We start from the raw sequence: 23234 nt of genomic DNA, 5'->3' as shown, positions 1-23234 counted from the left end.
GAAACAAATATACATTTGAATCCATTCTTTACAAGTAAAGAAGTAGAAACTAAATTCTTCCTAATAGTAGGAACATGAAGAACGTTGTCGAGCGTTAACACCTTGCCGGAAGTCATCTTCAGGAATATCTTCCCATAACCTTCAATCTTGGTTGTTGCATTATTTCTCATGGAAATTTCTTCTTCGGGACCAGCAGTAGAGTAAGTTGCAAATGCTTCTTTGATAGCACAAACATGTCGAGTGTCTCTAGAGTCAATCCACCACTCCTTCGGATTTCCAACTAGGTTGCATTCCGAAAGTATTGCACAAAGATCATCAATGTCATCATTCTTCTCCACTATGTTGGCTTGTCCCTTCTTATTATCCTTTTTCGGGAGACAACAATCGGGGATTTTGTGACCAACTTTTCCATAATTGTAGCAACTGCCCTTGAGTTTCTTTTCATTCTGCTCCTTAGTTTGTCCAGAAGACCTCCTCCTCTTCTTACTTTTTGGAGCAGTCTCCTCAACGATATTAGCTCCCATGATCATTGAATTTCCACGAGACTTATTTTTGTTGTTTTCCTCAATCTTTAGACGTATCACAAGATCTTCCAACTTCATTTCTTTGCGTTTGTGCTTCTGATAGTTCTTGAAATCTCTCACACAAATGAGGCAATTTTTCAATCATAGCAGCCACTTGAAATGATTCATTCACGACCATACCTTCTGCAATAAGGTCGTGAAAAATAAGTTGAAGCTCTTGAATTTAGGTCCCACAGTTTTGTTGTCTATCATTTTATAGTCTAGAAACTTGGCAACCACGAATTTCTTCAAGCATGCATCTTCTGTCTTGTACTTCTTCTCAAGTGCGTCTTATAATTCTTTTGAAGTTTTCATTGCACTGTAAACATTGTACAAGTCATCCTATAAAGCACTTAAGATATAGCCTTTGCAAAGAAAATCTGCCTGCTTCCACGCCTCAACAACCATGAACTTTTCATTGTCCGGCATGTCCGGAGCAGGCACTGGAGGCTCTTCACTAGTGAATTTCTGCATACCAAGTGTGGTAAGCCAGAGGAACACCCTTTACTGCCATCCTTTGAAGTTGGTTCTAGAAAATTTCCCCGGTTTCTCGGTCGGAGGAATAGCAGTGCGGCTTGACGAGGCTATCGTCGTTGCACCAACAGTCGCAGAAGGATTTCCGTTATCAATTGCCATTTCGCACTATCAACAATAGAAGAGATCAATTAATGGCAAAACTAGAACATTAAATAATATTGTAACCAATAAACAGTACGTAATAAAAACCACTGAAGTTTTTATACTATATTACAGAAAAACGATGAAGTTGTTATTAATCTATATTGCTATAAATAAATAAAATAGTAAACTTTCTGAAAATAGAAATAAAAAGTTAGTAAAAATTTCTTTAAACAGTATTTGAACTTCAAAATAAACTTTGAAACGTTATAGCAATAAATCGAGCCCACTGAATACATAGTGTGTCCTTAAGGAAATTATTCCCCTCAAGTACCCGAGGTTCTGGAATATATCCTCCCAAGATAGAACGATTTAACTCACCGGAGTGTTGGTACAAAAAACACAGATGAACAACGAACCACTCGAAGGCTCCAAAACACACTGGAACTTTTGTGCGGAAGAAGAATGTGACGACCCGGCCGGTCGTCTTAAGAATTAGCACCCTGATCCCCTATTAACTGCTTTCCCCAAGTTTATTTATGCTATTTTGATTTGCCAGGATGTTCGATTTTGAGTTTCGGAGAGTTTTGGGACATTTAGTCCCTAAATGAGAGCTTAAGTGTTGGAAAGTTGATCGTAATCGGAACAGTGTGAAGATGGAATCAGAATGGAAATCCGATGGTTCCGTTAGCTCTGTTGGGTGATTTCGGGTTTAGGGGCATGTCGGATTGTGTTTTGGAGGTCCGTAGCTAATTTAGGCTTGAAATGCCGAAAGTTGAATTTTTGAAGTTTTCGATTCGATAGTGAGATTTTGATACGATGGTCGGAATGGAATTCTGGAAGTTGGAGTAGATCCGTAGTGTTTAATGTGACGTGTGTGCAAAATTTCAGGTCCTTCAGATGAGGTTTGATAGACTTTTTGATCAAATGCATAATTTAGAAGATTTTGGAATTCTTAGGCTTGAATCCGATGTGAAATAGGTGTTTTGATATTGTTTTGTGCGTTCCAAAGGTTGGAGCAAGTTTGAATGAGGTTATATGATATGTTGGTATGTTTGGTTGAGGTCCCGGGAGCCTCGGGTGAGTTTCAGGTGGTCAATCGGACCATTGCATGATGTGTGAAGTTGCAGAAAACTGTTGTATGTGTTGCAGACCAGTTGTTCTTCGCGTTTGTGAGTGGACCCTCGCATTCGTGAAGGGTTAGGATGTAGATCTGAAGGTTTGGCCTTCATGTTCGCGAGGGAGGTCTCGCATTCGCGAAGGGCTGGGGTCTTTGAACTACGCAGTCGCGAGAAGGGAGTCGCGTTCACGATGGGCTAGGAAGCTGAGCCTCCGCATTCGCGAATAAAGGGACGCGTTCACGAAGAAGGAAAAATGGTCAACGTCAATTTGTGCTTCACAAACGCAAGGCTTTGACCGCGTTCGCGAAGAAGGATTTAAATGCCTGGGCAGAATGATTTAAAAGGCCTATTACGCAATTGTGAGCCTAAGTTCCTCCATTTGTGGGCTATTTTGAAGCTTTTTTGAAGAGGATTGAAGAGGGATTTAAGGGTAATCACTTGAAGGTAACATTTTTGACTTCATAACTCGTTTATATGTGATTAAAGACCTAATTGGTGGTGAGAATTAGGAAAAATGAGTAATTAGGGTTTGAGATTAAGAGACCTTAACATGGGTATTTGAGGGCCAATTGAACTCTGATTTCAATGTTCTTGTTATGTATAGACTCGTGAGAGTATGAGGTTTCTGAAAATGTAAATTTTACCCAATTCCGAGACGTGGGCCCGAGGGGCATTTTGGTCATTTTACCTAATTTCGCGTATTAGCTTAGAATTCTTTGTAGAATCAGTTACTTGAAGTGTTATTTATGTTATGAAATTGAATTGAATAGATTTGGGCCATTTGGAGTTGAGTACTCGTGGCAAGAGCGTGGTTTCAGATTGATTATTGAGCCAGTTCGAGGTAAGTGGCTTGTCTAACCTTGTGTGTGGGACTTTCCCCTTAGGATTGGTATTGTGATAATTGAAATGCTTTGTACGTGAGATGAAGAGTGCGTACTTGTGCTAATTGTTGAAAATTCAGTTTTTATTAAGTAACTTTAATTGTGTTTTCGCTTTTTATTTATTCTACTTGCACTTTTAAACCTGCTGTTAGTTAGAGAAGCATGTCTAATTGCCTTAATTACTTTATTTACTTTAATTGCCTTAATTGTATTACGTGAAGCATGCTAGGTTAGAATTTTCTATGTTACCTTGTTATAAAGTCGAGTTTATATGAGTATTTTGTGTGCCATTGTTGTGTGTTTTACTTTGGGACTACGGGACAACATCCTGGGAGATCCCTTGTACGCATTTACAATTTGAGCCGAAGTGCGGGATACTGAGAGATCTTCAGCACGTACATTGATGAGGCCAAGAGATCCTTGGGATACCAAGAGATCCCTATCATACATTAAGGATACCTAGAGATCCTCGGGATACCAAGAGATCTCTATCATACATTGAGGATACCTAGAGATCCTCGGGATACCAATAGATCCCTAGCATATATTGAGGATAACGAGAGATCCTCGGGATACCAAGAGATCTCTGGCATATATTGAGGGTACTAAGTAATCCTCGGGATACTGAGAGATCCCGGTTATTTCCTTGTGATTGTTTTGCCTCTATTTCAGTTATTGAATTCCTTGTGTTCCTGTATTAAATTCTTATCGTTAGTTTTCAACTGTACTGCTTATCTTATACTTTCATGTCTTATATTCTTTATTTTATCTTAGTAGGGCCTTGACCTTCCTCGTCACTACCCCACCGAGGTTAGGCTTGGCACTTACTAAGTACCGTTGTGGTGTACTCATGCCCCTTCTGCACATGTTTTTCATGTGCAGATCCAGGTACTTTCACTCTGTCTTATCATCCTTGAGGCGATGCGCTTCTGTAGAGACTTCGAGGTACATCTGCCGTTTCCGCAGACCGAGGAGTCCCTTTCTATCTTTCTGTAATAGTATAGCCCTTCAGTATTCCCGTTTTGGTTAGACATTTCCGGAGTTAGAGTTTCTTATGTATCTCTTAGCTTGTGATTCATGGGTTTCTGGGTCTTGGAGATATGTATTGGTTTCTGAGAGTTAAATATTGTGTATGCCAAGCGACACTTTTAAACACTGTCTTATTACTCTAATTCTGTTTTAGATTGTTTACTTTCGCAAATTGGTTTATTTTCCGCAATTTAGGCTTACCTAGTCGTAGGGACTAGGTGTCGTCACGATGGTTCACGGACGACGAACTGGGGTCGTGACAAGTTGGTATCAGAGCACTAGGTTCATAGGAGTAATGAATCACAAGCCGGTTTATTAGAGTCTCGCTGACCGGTACGAAGACGTCTGTACTTATCTACGAGAGGCTATGTAACCGTTAGGAAAATTCCACTTCATTTGAATTCCATGTCGTGCGAGATTTTTGATATCACAATTCTAAACTTCTATCCTCTATTCTCTCACCGATGGTGAGGACACACGCTACCATAGATGATCAGGCACCCGTTCCCCTATGAGAGTCACCAGAAGTCGGGGTCGGGATAGAGGCCAAGGATGCGCACGCGGTGCAACTAGAGCACCCACGCGAGCTACCACCGAGAAGCCACCAGCAGTTCTAGCCAGAGCCCAAGCACCGGATATGCCTATTGCTACTACTACTATAGCACTTCAGGAGACCTTAGCATAGTAACTGAGCATGTTTGGTACATTGGTTCAGGCAGTGTTAATTCAGTTGTACCAACTACTTCACAGATCGGGGGAGCGACCCAGACTTCCACCACTCCCACTCCAGAGTAGCAGGTTCCTATTGTTCAAGTTCCAGGTGTCATGGCGACACAGCTTGTGGTCCCAGTTCAGCGAGTGGTGAGGACCTCTCGCCGAGTAGAGGACAGGTGGATCCAGGAGAGAGAGGACATACGAGGTCAGGAGAAAGAGTATAGGGAAGTGAGGAGACATCGTAGACTGGAGAGACCCACTGGTCCCTATTTTGGAGGAAGAGTATGGTATGGTAGAGGTTTTGTGGGTCAACCAGCTCAGTTTGCATCTTAGATTTCACACAACGTTTCAGTTGTTCAGGGGTCTTGGAGTACCTGTACCGCACAGTTCCCACTGCCACGTCCTCTCAAAGCTTGTTTTGGGGTGTGATGACACATGCCATATGATGAGGGATTGCCCCAGACTTGGGAGGGGTGCACCTCCATAGACTTCTCAGCCACATCGTGCCCCGCAGAGTTCTCAGGCTATGGTTACAGCTCCAGTTGCTACCCCACCTGCTCAGCCAGCTAGAGGTGGAGGTCGGGGAGGTAGAGGTCGCCCTTGAGGGGAAGGCCAGGCTAGATACTATGCCCTTCCTGCTTGTACCGAGACTGTTGCCTCTGATTCTGTCAACACAAGTATTATACTGGTTTGTCACAGAGTTGTATCAGTTCTATTTGATCCAGGCTCCACTTACTCTTACGTGTTTTCTTATTTTGCTCTGTATTTGGGTGTACCTCAGGATTCTTTGAGTTCCCTTGTTTATGTTTCTACTCCTGTAGGAGATTCTCTTGTTGTGGACTGCGTTTATCGGTCGTGTTTGGTTGCTCTTAGTGGTTTTGAGACCAGAGCTGATTTATTGTTACTCATCATGGTTGACTTTGATATTATCTTAGGCATGGACTGGTTGTCGCCCCATTATGCTATTCTTGATTGTCACGCCAAAACCGTGACGCTGGCTATGCCAGGTGTACCGCATGTTGAGTGGAGGGGTACTTTAGATCACACTCCGAGTAGAGTTATTTCTTTTCTTAAAGTTCAGCGTATGGTTGAGAAAGGGTGTGGCGCATATTTAGCTTATGTGAGAGATGTCAATATTGATACCCCTTCAGTTGATTCAGTCCTAGTAGTATGGGATTTTTCCGATGTGTTTCCAGCTGATCTTCCAGGCATGCCGCCTGATAGAGATATCGATTTTGGCATTGATCTACTGTCGAGCACTCAGCCCATTTCTATTCCTCCGTATCGTATGGCTCCTCCTAAGTTGAAGGAGTTGAAGGATCAGTTACAGGAATTGCTTGATAAGGGTTTTATTCAGCCCGACGTAACATCTTGGGGTGCTCCTATCTTGTTTGTGAAGAAAAAGGATGGTTCTATGCGTATGTGTATCGATTATCGCCAGTTGAACAAGGTTACAGTGAAGAACCGTTATCCTTTGCCTCGCATTGATGATCTGTTTGACCAGCTTCAGGGCACACATGTGTTTTCTAAGATTGATTTGCGCTCAGGTTACCATCAGTTGAAGATTCAGGAGCCAGATATCCCGAAGACTGCATGTTGGTATAGTTATATGTCATATTGGTATCATATGGTAGTTTGAACATTGTTTTGATTGTTTTAGCTGCATTTTAAGTGAATTCTATTATGAAATTATTTATATGAACATGATTTGCAGTGCTGGAATTTTTGTGTGCCGATGGACATAAATTATGTGTATTATGTAATAGTTTTATAATTATAGGCAATTGTTGGAACGACCCCATACAACTATATACAATGGAATGAGCAAGTTGTTTTGCTAATATTTAGCTTGCAATATGAGCATGTAATTTTCTCATACTTTTATTGCGTCTGTTAATGTTTTGGTACAGTAGTATAGTTGCAGGTAGTTGTAACAATATTTTAGAGCAATCATATGCTCTGTTGGTATACATATATACCATATTGATATCACATGGTACAGGAAGTCTTTTTTGCTACTTATACTTTTATTGCATTTTTCAATATTTTATTATCATTTTTATTCTAACTAGTATATATGGAGATTTGGTTGTCGTAGATTGTGTTTTCTTGCTCTATAGCTGGTTGTATTACTGCTAATGGTAGAGTGTGTAATGATATTTGTAGGGAAGGTGATCAAGGTTTGCATAGCAATCACGTGTTGATTCTTAGAATCTAATTATGTAATTTATGGTGCTTAGCAGCAGTCAGTGTGATATTCAGTGAATTAAATCAAGTGAAAACTGATATTATTTCAGTTTGATAATTGAATTTAGAAAAAAGAAAAAAGAAGGTATATTGTACTAGTTATATTAAAAAAGATGAACAAATATTTACAATATCAGTTATTTTTTCTTATTGTATAAAAAAAGAATAATAAAAATAATGAAAACAGTAAATGAAATTAGATTATGAAGAGAAAAAGAATATAAAAAAAGAAGTTAAATGAAATTGAAAAGGGAAAAAAAGAAGAAAATAAGAAGAAAAGGAGAAAAAAAATAAAAGGAGAAAAGAAAAAAAAAGGAAAAAGAAAATAAACATAGAAATAAAAAAGAATTGGAGAAAAAAAGAAAAACTCCCCACAAAAACTACTATGAGTAGGAAATGTAATTAGTTTGATGGGTAGGAAAACAAATGTAAACAACGGTAAATAGTTTCGTTTTTGTGGGTAACTGTGTCATTCTTCCCCTCCACTGTTTGAGTACTTCTTTCGTCAGACATTTCCTTGAGTTGATTTGTTTTCAATTGAACTAAAAAAAAGGGGGAGGGGGGCATTGCTTCAATCAAATACACGGGTTTTCTGGTAAAAACTTTAAAAGAGGGAAAAGATATTGCTTGGCATCAAGCAAAACCATCAAAAGACGCATAAGGGAGTAGACAATGGCAAGATATACTAAAGCATATGACAATAAGTCAGCAATATACCTACTCCTGACTACTGAAAGTGATTTTCAAACTTCAGTCTCAATTCTCTTCCTGATAGCATAATCATCTTTCAACCAAAATAATCTCACATATATCACTTACTATGATCTAGAAATGAATGAGGAAATGTTTAAGAGAGCTCCCCCAGGATCCTAATACAGTTAATCACCTTCTGCTATAGTGGACATGGCAATGCTCATGATAAAACTTGCATTTTTCAGCTGTCTTCATCTGGTGCTCCAATCAAAAACTATTTCACAGGCTGTAAATTGAACGATGATGGCTACTCTACTTTTTTCCTGACTATTCTTTTTCTTCGAGCCTTAGGATCTGTTGTTTCACCCACAGGAGACTAGTCAGTTTGATCCCAAGAAGCCCAAGCTCGAAAACAATGGCAATTCTAGGATGTGAACCTTTCTGAAGAAGGCTGATCAAGACCCTCAGTGGGTCGACTATAAGCCTTCAAGAGATCATCTGAATGGGCCAGTGGATCCACCTCTATACCAAGCCAAGCTAGTCTTGATGCCTCTCCTACTTGAACATTCAAGACCCTGCATACTTTTAACTGATTATTAAGCAGGAAAAAATCAAATAACCTCCAAATCTACAGAACATCGTATCCTTTATCCACCAGTTCTTAGGCTAACAGAAAAATACATTTCAATGATTAAGGCTAATCTAGTTCTACTGGACACTTGAATTGTGCAGACCGTGCAAACGTTAAGCACTATGGGAACATCAACAAATACTACAAGTGCAAATCATAAACAGCAATGGCATTTTGGTAATTGCATTACTATTATTACATTAAAGGGGGAAAAGGGTCAAATTTGAGCCAGTACAATAAAAAAAATGAGCGACTTTGACTCCGTTCTTTTGTTCCAGTGTAATCCAACATCGCAAGTAAAAGTATCATTTTGTGCCCTTGGCTTCCAACGCAGCACAACCTGGGGTTAATTTTAAACCATACTTAAAAGCCCATAGCAAAAATATGCTTCAAAAATGGCTTTGAATGTATGGTCAAGAGGAAATTTGGCTATGGAAGGAAGTTATTGGTGCTAAATATGGCGTACAAAATCACCCGTATGCTAAAAAAAATAACATCCCCTTATGGTGTAGGGCCTTGGAAAAGCATCAGCAAAGTTTAAACAACAACAACTACACACCTCAATCCCAAACAAATTGGGGTCGGCTATATGAATCCCCACTGCCATGTTTCTCCATCTAAGCCCAACTCATATCATCATCGTACCAAATAAAAGAGAGTGATGCACAAGTATAATATATATAAAAATAGTAGAATAATAATCAAAGAAAAGCAATTGAACCAAATCAAAGTGATTGGCTTAATGTGTCTAAGAGTTATACTGAAGGCTTGCTTCATTCATGTTCTGAAATTTTGAGAAAGCCATAAGGCCTCCATGGCCTAAACAAGCTCTCCCCAGCTTCAAGTTGCGGTAGAGTTATCCAAAAGCCCTACTTATGCAACCCGATTAAATGCTAAACCATATACCCAACCACTAGCCAAAACGAATTTGAAACGAATTGAAAGTCTCCATGGTGAATCAACAATTAAATTTACTGCGGAAAAACTTGATGCTTTTTCGGTAGAAGAGGGATTACACCAAGCAATTGTTATGAAGTTTTCTCCTGGAAAACCTGATTTATATGTGCTTCACAAGTTGACTCCAGTGCAATTAGGCATTAAGGGATAGGGCAATATCAACAACAACAACAAAAAGAACAACCCCAGTGTATTCCCATAAATGGGATCTGGGACAGTGCAATATCAGACAATTTGAATTCCAGCACCTCTTGCTAAGGTTTGATCTCTATGATTATGTTCAAGTACTGTCAAGATCCTTTAGATATATTCATGTATATGGGGAGCACATCGATTTAGATTATTTTCGTGGACTCTACTCTTTAATCCGAAGGAGGAGACTTCAAGAGCATCGGTGTGGATTTCGTTTCCTGGCAGCCAAATTTGTTTGCCAAGAAAGCGCTGTTACCTATCGCCTCTGCTGCAGGTAAACCATTAGCTGTAGATAAAGCTACTCCAGAAAGGTCAGGGCCAAGTACAGCAACGGTTAAGGTAATTCTCGATCTTCTTGACAAGCAACCAAAGCAGATCAGGTTACTTCAGGTGGATGAGAAATCTGGGAAAACTATTGAACATTACCAGGAGATTGTTTACAATAACCTTCCTAAGTATTGCAACTATTGTAAATGACAAGGACATGATGAAAATAATTGCCATTAGATCTTAAAGAAATCTAACGACAATCAAGAGATTCTGTGAGGGTCGACAACATTGATGAATTACAGGTGGAAAAGTTTCAAGGTGATTTATGAAATATGTTGAATGAAAAGAGGAGGTAACTGGCAGGTTTAATAAAGAGAAATCTATCCATGATAATCCTACTGGGCAGAAACAAAGTTCTCTGGAGGCTGGACATACAACTAAGATGGATTTAGCATTGGTTCCCAGCTCTTCGAAAGTTCAGAATTTGCAGAAAGAGCTTCAAGTAGCTGCAGCCTGCAGTAGATGCCTCAAAATCTGGGAACGGTCAGGTTTTATCTAGTCCTTGTCGTGAAACTAGTAAGGATGGATCAAAAAGGCATCGTAATGATGAACAAGAAAATAATTTTGTGCAGCAAGTTGAAAACTCAAGCAGTGTTGACACTTCCATGAGACGTGAATTTAAAGACTTGGCAAGGGTGTGGAGACAAATAATGAGGAAGGTTGGACTGCTGTATCACGGAAAAAAACTGCAGGAATTCGTATTGGCTCTCCAACTCGCATTAATGTGCAGCAAACAGTGGATATGCCAAGTGATCGAGATACGGTCTTTGTTGGTCCAAATTCTTATGATGTTTTGATGGCACCTCCTGGTGATGAGACTGTTTCTGGTGGGAATACGGAGCTTCAGGTGGTGCATGGTGTAGCTGGGCAGCGAACAAATGATGAAAATAATAAGGGAGAAGCTGTTATTTGAGATTCTGTGCAATTTCAAACTTTAGGAGAGGCACACCTGGATGTTGAAGGTGTGGTTGAGGTTAATAACAAGTTGGCTTTGGCTATGGCTGGTGATATTTCTACATCTCAGTCATATTCAGTGATTAATGTTAACTTGCAATCTATTGGATGCCAAATATTGGAGAGTTTGAGTCCACTTCAAGCTTAGAATGGTGCTTTATTGCCAACTGATATTATGCCCGAGAAGATGAGGCCAGGTACAGGTGCAAATGTTCAAGATTATGTTGGCTTGAATATATCGGTACAGGAGGTCCATTCTCAGACGCGAGACATCTCCTCGGACAGTAATGATGCTCAATCTATGCTCTCCTCAGCTGCTAATAAGCCCATGTGTCAGGGTACAGATTGAGCATGGTCATGAGGTTGGTACAAGGGAACAGGATAAAAATTTAAACAAGGAGCAAGGAGTTGAGCAAACTTCACCTAGCTGGGTATTGATGAAGAAGACGAACAGGAAGCTGACAATATTGCTAACCAAAGTGCTGCACACTCCAAAGATAATCAGGGAGGTACTTTGGCTTCTCCAAATTCTGGCATGAAGAGCAAGTTTAATCCGAAAGCACCAGCAGACAATATGGAAGTACATATGACTCAAGCTACTGCAAAAGAAAAGGAAATTACTTTGGCACAGCAGAGTCAAAGTGCTTCGGCGGTAAACTGAATCGCAATGCTCCTGTTCTCCAAATGGGGCAGTAATTTTGGGTGATCAATTGGCATTACAACATGCCAAGGAACCTCATGGTAGTAGCTCAAAATCTGGACAGTGTTTGGTGGTAACAGGCAGTGGAACAATAGCTCATGGGCAAGGTTTGATGGTAACAGGAACAAACTCAAGTGCTTCAAAATTTAAGTTGGCTAATAGAGATCTTCTTAATGCTTTAGTCTCTCATGATGTGGAAAAATTGAAGGCTCTTGATGAGCCGGTTACTTCAAATACCTTAGCCATTACATCCAAGTCTATTGGTGTAGTGGAAAAAAGATAGGAACAGGGTGCTTTAGTGTCAGGACATAGTCCAATCGAAACAATTGTTGTTGATACAGATATCTACGAGGAAGGAGGAGAAGATGACATGTTAGATACTTGCTTTGCAAATGTAGCTAGGGATGGAGATCTTTCACCTCGACTACAAAGGAGTTGAGCAAACAAAGGCACAAAGAAGAACTCTCATGGACGGCAGCATAGTTGGGATGGAAAGGTGATTGAGGAGGTTACTATTCGGTATCTTCCAATGAGAATTGCAAAGCAAAAGGTGGCTGCTTTTACTACTTCAACAAGGTCCACTAGATCAAAGAAAAAATAATGAAACTTCAAGATATTTTGGGAAGGTTGGAGGAAAATGACAAGAAAGGGAGTCTTATGTAACTGGTAAAGTTGTTGTCATGTGACCAGGAGGTCACGGGTTTTAGCCGTGGAAACGGCCTCTTGCAGAAATGCAGGGTAAGGCTGCGTACAATAGACCCTTGTGGTCCGGCCATTTCCCGGACCCCGCGCATAGCGGGAGCTTAGTGCACTGGGCTGCTCTTTTTGGAGGAAAAAGACAAGGTACATAATCAAAATGCTACTAGGCTACAAGTTTTTTAAGATGTCACAAGTTCAAAGAAGAAGAGGCTTGCCTCAATTCTCTTTCTTGTTTTATTTTATCACTTTATTAGTATCATCACATGTAATATCATCACAGAGCTGTCATGATCATAGAATACTTGGTTCTTTATAGTTCCTACTTTTTACATGCTTGCTAGTAACAGAGGCAGTTCATACCACATAGAATTGTAAGGTCTAGCTCAGTAATTGTCGTTTATCCACTTTTGCCTCAGGGAGTTCACCTGAGTTGGCATTGACGTCATCGCACCTGGTGAAAGCAATGGAGGTGCTTAGAGATGACTGGCCTGCCAAGGCCTTTGGATACTACGCTACTGGAGCTTTTGCTCCTCTTACTTGTACTTTTCCTTTTCCAGTTTTTTGTATTAATAAAATTAGCCACTAAGCACTCTGCTTAGTGGTATAGTCCCCTAAAAAACAAATCAAAGTCCTAACATGACTAAAGCTATTCCTAACTAAATGCATCAGCAGAGTTTGGAATGATCTTTTTCATTTTCTTCCAGAACATATCTTTTAACGCTGGCAATGGTGCACATATCAAGTTTTGGAAAGATAAACGGCTTGGAACTCCCCCAGGTGGAAACATTCACAAGCCTCTGGGCTCTCCTGATAGAACATAGACTCAGCCATCTCCAAAAACAGAGAAGATAACTCCTGGAACCCACAATTCAGAAGAAACCTCTAGAACTGGGAATTGAATGACCTGCTAACTCTATTGAGTGCTCTTGAAGAATAGAACATTGATGATCAACAGGCAGATAGAAAAATATGGGACAATAGTAAAGCAAGTATATAGTTAAGGACGGCTACGACCAATTCTGCTCTGAATGGTCTGCTAGTAGATTGGCCATGGAAGCACACTTGTAGGACAAAATTACCATTTAAGTGGCCAGCTTCACCTGACAGCACTTAAAGGGGCATGTCTCACCCAAGACAACCTATGCAGAAGAAATATTATACTAGTAAACTGATGTAATAAACTATCTGACTTGTGGAACCTTTGTCATGCCTCATACTCTTAGGCCTTACTTGTTTGCACTTAATGGAGGTCTGGACCTTAATGGTTCATACCTTACACTATTAACTGCATTTATTTTTATTAAAATTTAGTCACTTAATGGGTTACAAATATTTCATTAAAATTTTGAACAAAGTCTTAATATCATTAAGAGGTTATTCAAAATGTTTTGTGAATATGACTTTTCGCCACAACTCTGTCCACAACAATGACCACCACCACCGTCAACCACCACCACCACAGCCAACCACTAGCACCATCAACCACTACATCAGTTACTACCACGCCAACCCCCTCTACCCCACTATAACTATAACCACTGCCAACCACCATTACTACCGCCGTTGGTGCCATTTCACCACCACCAATGGCCACGAGCACCACCATCACTACTATCACCGCCCCCAACCACTACTACCGGCCACCTCTATCATCACAACCGCCACCACTGCCAACCACCAAACTTTCCACCGCCGCCACCTACTAACATCAACCGACTCCACCAACACAACCACCAACACCATAGCGCCAATTACTACCACACCAACCACCCCTATCATCACCAAACTATAACCACCACCGCCACCCAACACAACTACCAACAATCTCCACATCATTGTCGAACATAAAATATTCATTTATAACTTTAAAAGTTTTAATTTTCTTATCAAATAATGATTTTATTTATTAAATTTATATTTTTCTAATATTTATATTTAATTACTTTTTATCTGAATTGTATATTATTATGTTCAAATATAAACAAATTATACACATTCAGATATTGAAAAAAAAACAATTTTAATCATATTAGAAAGCAACACTTAAATTGGAATGGATGGAATATATCATTTTAGTTGGGTTTACCTCATGCCTATAAATAATGCTAATTTTTGTTTTGGATTTTGTTAGTTCCCTGATCTTAGCATATTCTCATGTATTGGAGCTAACTCTCTCTCTCCTCCTTTTGTAACTATTGCATCTTCTCAATCCTGTTAATTAAATCTTCTTACTTCGTAAACAAAAGAAAAATTTAACCATTCAAAGTTGAGGGATAAATTAGAAAGACACTCTTCGGAACAGACTAAAAATAAAAGTAAGACACATAAATTGGAATGGATGGAGTATATCTTTTTAGCTAGGTTTACCTCACCCCTATAAATAATGCTAATCTTTGTTTTGGAGTTTGTTAGCTCCTTGATCTTAGCATATTCTCATGTATTGGAGCCAACTCTCTCCTACATTTATAATTATAACTATTGCATCTTCTCAATCCTGTTAATGAAATCTTCTTACTTCATAAAATAAAAATAAAAAATTAACTGTTCAAAAGTTGAGGGATAAAACCAAGCGCGAAATCCCTAATCTTGGGAAATGAGCCCAATCTTTCTCTCTCTCTCTCTGAACCATGTTCCGGTGAATTTTCCCTCTGATTTTACTCCGTTTTCAACTTAGCTTTTCATGGAAAACAAGATTTTTTTCATCACAGGTGCCAAATCTTTTGAGCTGTTCGATTCTGGTGAAGGGTGGTTTGTATTAATTGAAAGAGGCAGAAGATTTTCAACCAGCATCAAAATAGATGAGGAAAATCTCCGTCGTGTGCGCGATGCTTTAAACAAGCGTCCAAAAGAACAGGGGATTATTACAGGCATTGGGGATGGAAGTCGCAAGCATATACATTCAGAATATTTGTAAACTTCAACACACATGGCAGATTCATTCGGATCGAGACATGGCTGGGGGACAGAAGGAAAGGGGTGATTATTCCTGAACCAGTTTATAATGGGGGCTGGGGAGATATAGCAGTGAAAATATTACATTTTTTGGGGAAGCTAACAACAAGCAGATTCAAGAAATACCCTACTTCTCCTACAAGATCCTATGTGGATACGGCTAAGATCACTCAATGGCCAGAATTGGCGAAGTTTCCAGCTACGGTGGTCGACAATGTCATCAACATCAATGCAGACACAGATGAATGGAGCCAGCAATTTCTTTCTCAGTGTTTAGTTGGGAACTCTAACGATTCTTTCAACTATAGCCCAAATCAAGAAGTGATTAAGACTTGGTTCATGAGCAGGTGGAAGATTTGTTCTGGTCTGAGAGTTACTCCTCTAGCTCACAACCAGTTTTTGTTCGAGTTTCCTTCGAGACAAAAAGCAGTGAGAATCCATGCTAGAGAATGGTTTTGGAATGGTCGGCACTTATCTTTAGAATGGTGGACATCAGTGTCAGGGACCAATTTAGCCTCCCCGAGATCAGATTACAAATGGGTAAAAGCATTTGGTATTCCAGTCCATGTGTGGTCTCTAGACACCTTCAAGATTATTGGCGACTTATGTGGTGGTTTTGTTGGAATTGATGAAGATACGAAGAACCGAAATCACTACATTTGGGCGAGAATCGGTGTTAATGCCAAAGAATTTAATTGTCCACACAAAATTGATCTTGATGTGGAAGAATGGAGATTTGAAATCTCGATTCTTAAAGATGTTGCTGCAACGCCAAAGCCCATCCCTACCCGAGCCCAGCAAGTAGCAGAGAAAGCCACCGGAGAAGAAAGGTGCAAGTGTACGTCAAACACTGCAACAACAAGTTTTTCGGGGACTGAGCTGAAAATTAGGGCTCAGCTGAAGCACGTGATGGGGCAGAGTGTGGCGGAGAACTTTAATTCAAATTTACTAGGGCCCACCCCAAATGGAAAGCACAAGGTGGGTCAACTGGAAGAGCAATGTTTAAACTCGGAGCTACAAGGGCCCACTCCAAAATTCTTGCTTACACGAGCTAATACTAAAATTCCCAAGGGCCGACCCAGTGTAGCAAGCTGCTCAGGAAGTAAAGACCCAATTTCTTTGGGCCTAAGTGCAGCAGAAACGTATTATTTAGCAGGCCCGGGGAGGAAGGCCCAGTCTAAACCCAAATTTAAGAAGCCACCATCTGTTCAAGAATGGAGAGCCATTCGTCTGTTGCCAAATCCCCGTCTCCAACTTCAAAGCTCTGAATCTCCAAACGTCAGCAACACTCCCCCAGCAGTCAAGTCCCAAGAGACTTACAACAAAGACTTCATTACTGGGCAAACTCTCATGCAACCACCATCTCTGAAGAAGATGATGCAGACGACGAAGCAGATAACACTGCAAACAATCTCTGGTGTCTCTCGAACCGATTGGCTTGGTCAGAAACTGCTTCAACTGCACTGGTATATTCTGATACTGATACCTCATTATCTTCTCACTGCTACGAGCCGGAACAACTGCAATCACAAGGAATTCAGCAACCTAATGTCATTGAAACATCTAAATGGACAAAATTGGTTATGGGTAAAGCATGCAAAGCTTTTGGGATCAACGTAGCCGAATTTGAGTATGAAATCTTCAATTTAATTATGAGGATGGATCAGAAGAGACAAATTCAGATACAAAAAAAGGGGTCACTGGCAGCAACAAACAAGAAGGGAAAGAAGAAAGGGGAAGGTGAGGTTCAAAAGTTAATTAGCAGCATTAACTACGATGGGGGAAGCAACAGAGGCAGGGGCAGGCACTTCAAGAGCCAGTCAAGATGAAAGTAAAATCCTAAGCTGGAACATTAATGGTCTCAATGGAAGGAAAAAAAGGAGCACTCTAGCATCTTTAGTTCGTAAATGGAAGGCCGACATTTTGTGTCTTCAGGAAACCAAAATGGAGGTAATTCCTAAAAGCTTGTTACATCAAATTTGGGGGAGCAGATGGGCTGATTGGGTAGAACTAAAGACATGTGGCACCAGTGGGGGTATTATTATTATTTGGGATAAGAGAATGTGGAATTGCATCGACTCTCATCAAGGCAATTACACAATCACCTGTATGCTTGAAAGTTTACAAGAGGATTTCAGATGGTGCTTTACTGGATTATATGGTCCACATACAAATTCTGAGAGGAAAGTACTATGGCAGGAGCTGGGAGCAATCAGAGGTATTTGGAGTGAGCAATGGGTTATAGGTGGGGATTTCAATGTATGCAGGTTCGAGAACGAGAGACTCAATTGCACTAGGAGATCCAAAGCAATGAAAAGCTTCTCAGAAACAATTATGGATCTGCAAATGATTGATTTGCCTCTTCATGGAGCACAGTATACATGGTCAAGGGGGGAAGACACTCTACAGACATCTAGGATTGACAGATTCCTTATTTCTATAAAGTGGGATGAAAGCTTTAAAGCAATTAAACAGTTGGCGTTGCCTAGACCTATTTCTGATCATAAACCATTACCGTTGGAATGTGGAGAATGGAAGGCAACCCACTCCTACTTCAAGTTTGAGAATATGTGGTTGCAACAAGAGGGGTTCATTGATACGGTGAAAGGGTGGTGGCAAAATTACACTATAGGTGGCAGCCCTTATTTTATTCTCATTAAGAAGTTGAGAAACTTGAAAAAAGATATCTCCAACTGGAATAAAAAAGTTTATGGCAAGCTAGAAGTAAGAAGAAGCAAGGCTCGTGAGGAACTTGCTGCTTTAGAACAGGCTACAGAAGGCAGAATTCCAGTGCAGGCTGAAAAGCAGAAGATTTTGAGTTTGCAAGTAGAGCTGGAGGAACTGGCCAAAGCTGAAGAAACATCATGGAGACAAAAGTCAAGATGTCAATTGTTGAAAGAGGGGGACAAGAACACCAAATATTTCCATTCCATAGCCAATTCACACAGAAGAGTCAACAATATTGACAAGCTCAAAGTGAATGATGAAATAACAGAAGACAAAACACAGATTAAAGAGGAGATCTTGAACTTCTACCAGAATCTGTATACAGAAAACGAAGTGTGGAGACCTACTGCCAATTTTGATGAAGTAGCTACACTAGCAGAAGAGGATAGGGAGTTGTTAGAGAAAGCTTTTGACGAAGAAGAAGTGCATGAAACCATTAACTCCTGTTCCTCAGATAAGGCTCCAGGGCCAGATGGTTTCACTATGGCTTTCTTTCAAAGAACATGGGAGTTTATCAAGCCAGAAGTGATGGGGGCACTCAATCACTTTCATCAGCAATGCTATATGGTGAGATCATGTAATTTTGGTGAAATGTGCTTCGTTCTATCTCCTTTTATAAATCCTCCCTTCAATTGGGCTATGCATGCAGCATTGTCTTCGTATAAAATTGTGGGTCTTTTCTCACATTCCAAACCACATTTTTCTCGAATAAAATGAATTATTGATCTCAACCATACGCATTCCCTACTTGCTTCATGAATAGCTATTATCTCAGCGTGATTTGAAGAAGTAGCAACAATAGATTGCTTTGTGGAGCGCCATGATATGATAGTACCTCCATATGTAAATACGTAGCCGGTTTGAGATCGAGCTTTATGGGGATCAGATAAATAACCTGCATCTGCATAACCAACAAGGTCTGCACTATCTTTGTTAGCATAAAACAAACTCATATCAAGAGTTCCCTTTAAATATCGCAATATATGCTTAATCCCGTTCCAATGTCTCCGTGTAGGAGAAGAACTATATCTTGCTAGTAAATTAACAGAAAATGCTATGTTAGGCCTTATAGCATTAGCGAGATACATTAGTGCATCAATTGCACTGAGATAGGGTACTTCGGGATCAAGGAGTTCCTCGTCCTCTTCTGGAGGTCGGAACAAATCCTTATTCACTTCAAGTGATCGAACAACCATTGGTGTACTCAATGGGTGCGCTTTGTCCATGTAAAAGCGTTTTAAGACCCTTTCTGTATAGGCAGATTGATGGATAAAGATCTCGTCTGCTAAATGTTCAATTTGCAGACCAAGACAAAGTTTTGTCTTTCCAAGATCTTTCATCTCAAATTCTTTCTTAAGATATTCAATTGCCTTTTGGAGCTCTTCTGGAGTTCCAACAAGATTTATGTCATCAACATAAACAGCAAGTATAACAAATTCTGATGCCATTTTCTTTATAAAAATACATGGACAAATAACATCATTTATGTAACCTTCTTTCAGCAAATATTCACTAAGGCGATTATACCACATGCGCCCAGATTGCTTTAAACCGTACAAAGATCTTTGTAATCTGATTGAATACATTTCCTGAGATTTTGCTTCAGGCATTTTAAATCCTTCAGGGATTTTCATATAAATTTCATTATCAAGTGAACCGTACAGATAAGCTGTAACTACATCCATTAGATGTATTTCAAGCTTTTCATGTAGTGCTAAACTGATGAGATATCGAAATGTTATGGCATCCATAACAGGTGAATATGTTTCATCAAAATCGACTCCAGGTCGTTGTGAGAATCCTTGTGCAACAAGGCGAGCTTTGTATCTTTCAACTTCATTTTTATCATTCCTTTTTCGCACAAAAACCCATTTATGACCAACTGGTTTTATACCAGCAGGTGTTTGGACTACTGGTCCAAAGACCTCTCTTTTAGCAAGTGACTTCAATTCCGATTGAATTGCCTCTTGCCATTTTGGCCAATCAGATCTTTGTCGACATTCTTCGACAGATCGAGGTTCAAGATCCTCACTATCTTGCATAATATTAAGTGCAACATTATATGCAAAAATATTATCCACCACTATTTCAGATCGATTTAAATTAATCCCATCACCGATCGAACTTATTAAAAGTTCCTCACTCACATGAGCTTCGGGTTCATTGATTTTTTCAAGAATCTCAGAACTAATCAGATTTTGGGTCTATTCAGGAGATCCCTTCATAGTATCGTTTTGATCATTTGTCGATTTTCTTTTTCGAGGATTTCGATCCTTAGAACCCAAAGGCCTGCCACGCTTCAGGCGTGCTTTAGGTTCACTATCTCTTATGCTAGTAGATGGTCCTACTGGGACATTAATTCGGATAGGCACATTTTCTGCTGGGATATGTGACTTAGTTATCCTTTTCAAATCAGTAAATGTGTCTGGCATTTGATTTGCTATATTCTGTAAATGGATGATCTTCTAGACCTCCTGATTACATATAGGGGTACGGGGATCAAAGTGAGATAATGATGAAATTTTTCACACAATTTCTCTTTTGATTTCCTTTTTCTCTCCCCCTAATTGTGGAAAATTTATTTCATCAAACCGACAATCTGCAAATCGAGCAGTAAATAAATCCCCTGTCAATGGTTCAAGATAGCGAATAATAGAGGGTGATTCAAACCCAACATATATTCCTATCCTTCTTTGTGGTCCCATCTTACTACATTGTGGTGGTGCTACTGGCAAATATACAGCACATCCGAAAATTCGTAGATGGACAATATTTGGTTCATGACCAAAAACTAATTATGACGGAGAATATTTATTATAATGTGTCGGTCTGAGACGGATAAGTGATGCTGCATGCAAGATAGCATGGCCCCAAGCAGTAGTGGGCAATTTTGTTTTCATAAGTAGTGGTCTTGCTATCAATTGCAAGCGTTTAATAAATGACTCTGCAAGGCCATTTTGAGTATGAACATAAGCTACATGATGTTCAACTTTTATCCCAACGGATAGACAATAATCATCAAAAGCTTGAGGTGAGAATTCTCCAGCATTATCAAGGCGAATATCCTTTATAGGATAATCTGGGAATTGTGCCCTTAATCGAATTATTTGGGCTAATAGCTTTGCAAACGCCAGGTTGCGAGATGATAGTAGGCACACATGAGACCATCTTGAAGATGCATCTATTAGGACCATAAAATATCTAAACAACCCACTTGGTGGGTGAATAGGTCCACATATATCCCCATGTATACGCTCTAAAAAGGCAGGGGATTCAATACCAACCTTCATTGGTGATGGTCTAGTGATCATTTTTCCTTGATAACAAGCATCACAAGAAAATTCGTCATTTGTAAGAATCTTCAAGTTCTTTAATGGATGCCCACTCGAATTTTCAGTAATTCGTCTCATCATTATTGATCCGGGATGGCCCAAACGGCCATGCCAAAGCACAAAAGTATTTGAATCCGTAAACTTCTGGTTTACGATAGAGTGTGCTTCAATTGTACTAATTTTTGAATAGTATAAGCCAGAAGATAAAGTTGGTAACTTTTCTACAATGCATTTCTGGCCAGAAATATTCTTTGTAATACAAAGATATTCCCTGTTCATTTCATCTATTGTCTCTACATGATACCCATTTCGGCGGATATCTATAAAACTCAACAAGTTTCTTCGGGACTTGGAGGAGAACAATGCATTGTCTATAATAAGTTTTGTTCCCTTAGACAGAAATATTATGGCTCTTCCGGAGCCTTCAATCAAACTTATATTACCAGAAATTGTTGAAACATTTGCTTTTTCCTTATGCAAATAAGAAAAGTATTTCTGATCGTTGAATATGGCATGAGTTGTTCCACTATCAATAACACAAATATCTTCATGATTTGTCTTTGATCCAAACATAATTTGAGGGTTATCCATATTCTTCAAAATAACATAAATAAAATATATTATAGTAAACATCATTATCAAAGCATAACTTTTATTTATGTACAACAATTACATAACCATACTATCTATTACAAACAACAAAAATTAAAATATTTACATTTCTACAGATTCACTACCGATTACATGACTTGTTTCTCCTTCTGGGAGTGCAAAGTAATCAGCTACATCCAAATGCATGAAGTCTAAATTATCTTCAGAAATAAAATTTGCTTCAGCATTTTTCTCTGTCTTCTTCAGGGAGGCTTGATAAAGCTCAACCAGGTGCTTTGGCGTACGACAAGTACGTGACCAGTGCCCTTTTCCTCCACATCTATAGCATGCATTTTCTGCATTTGGCGCTTGCACCGCTTCATGCTTTTGTTCCTTCCTTTTCCACTGCTGGTGGTGAGGAGGCTTCTTTGGTGCATTATTATTACCATGATTGGGGTTTCTTCCCCGACCACGGCCATGACCACGACTGGGGCCACGACCTCTTCCACGTTTAGCTTGGTGGAAGTTCGTCTCATTCACTTCAGGGAATGGACAAGAACCAATAGGTCGGCTTTCATGATTTTTCATTAATAGCCCATTATGTTGCTCTGCTATAAGAAGATGTGAGATAAGTTCAGAATACTTTTTAAATCCCATCTCTCGATATTGCTGCTGCAGGAGCATATTCGAGGCATGAAAAGTGGTGAAAGTTTTCTCCAACATATCATGATCAGTAATATTATCACCACATAATTTTAATTGGGAAATAATTCTGAACATAGCAGAATTATACTCACTGATAGATTTAAAATCTTGTAGCCTTAGATGAGTCCAATCATAACGTGCCTGTGGAAGAACGACCACTATATCTTTCAAATTATTCCACAGTATGACTGGATCTTTAATAGTGAGATATTCCATTTTCAGGCCCTCGTCAAGGTGATGGCGTAGGAATATCATTGTTTTGGCACGGTCTTGGTTTGATGCCTGATTTTTGTCTTTGATGGTGTCTGCCAGACCCATCGCATCAAGATGAATTTCAGCATCAAACACCCAAGACATGTAGCTTTTGCCCGATATATCCAGGGCTACAAATTCAAGTTTAGAAAGATTTGACATTATTTAGGAAAAGAAAGTTCTTACCTCTAATACTTTCAAAGTATTTGCTCGAGATGTCAGAGTCTCGTGCTGATAACGTGTTATAAAATAAAGACTATAAAGTAAAGACAAGTATAGAGAGAAACTGATATATTATTCGAATTCAAACTGATGTACATAATGAACTGAAATCTCTTCTATTTAT

The sequence above is a fragment of the Nicotiana sylvestris genome, chromosome 2, assembly GCF_000393655.2.
Source record: "Nicotiana sylvestris chromosome 2, ASM39365v2, whole genome shotgun sequence".
Lineage (NCBI taxonomy): Eukaryota > Viridiplantae > Streptophyta > Magnoliopsida > Solanales > Solanaceae > Nicotiana > Nicotiana sylvestris.
Note: the sequence above shows the minus strand (reverse complement) of the source record.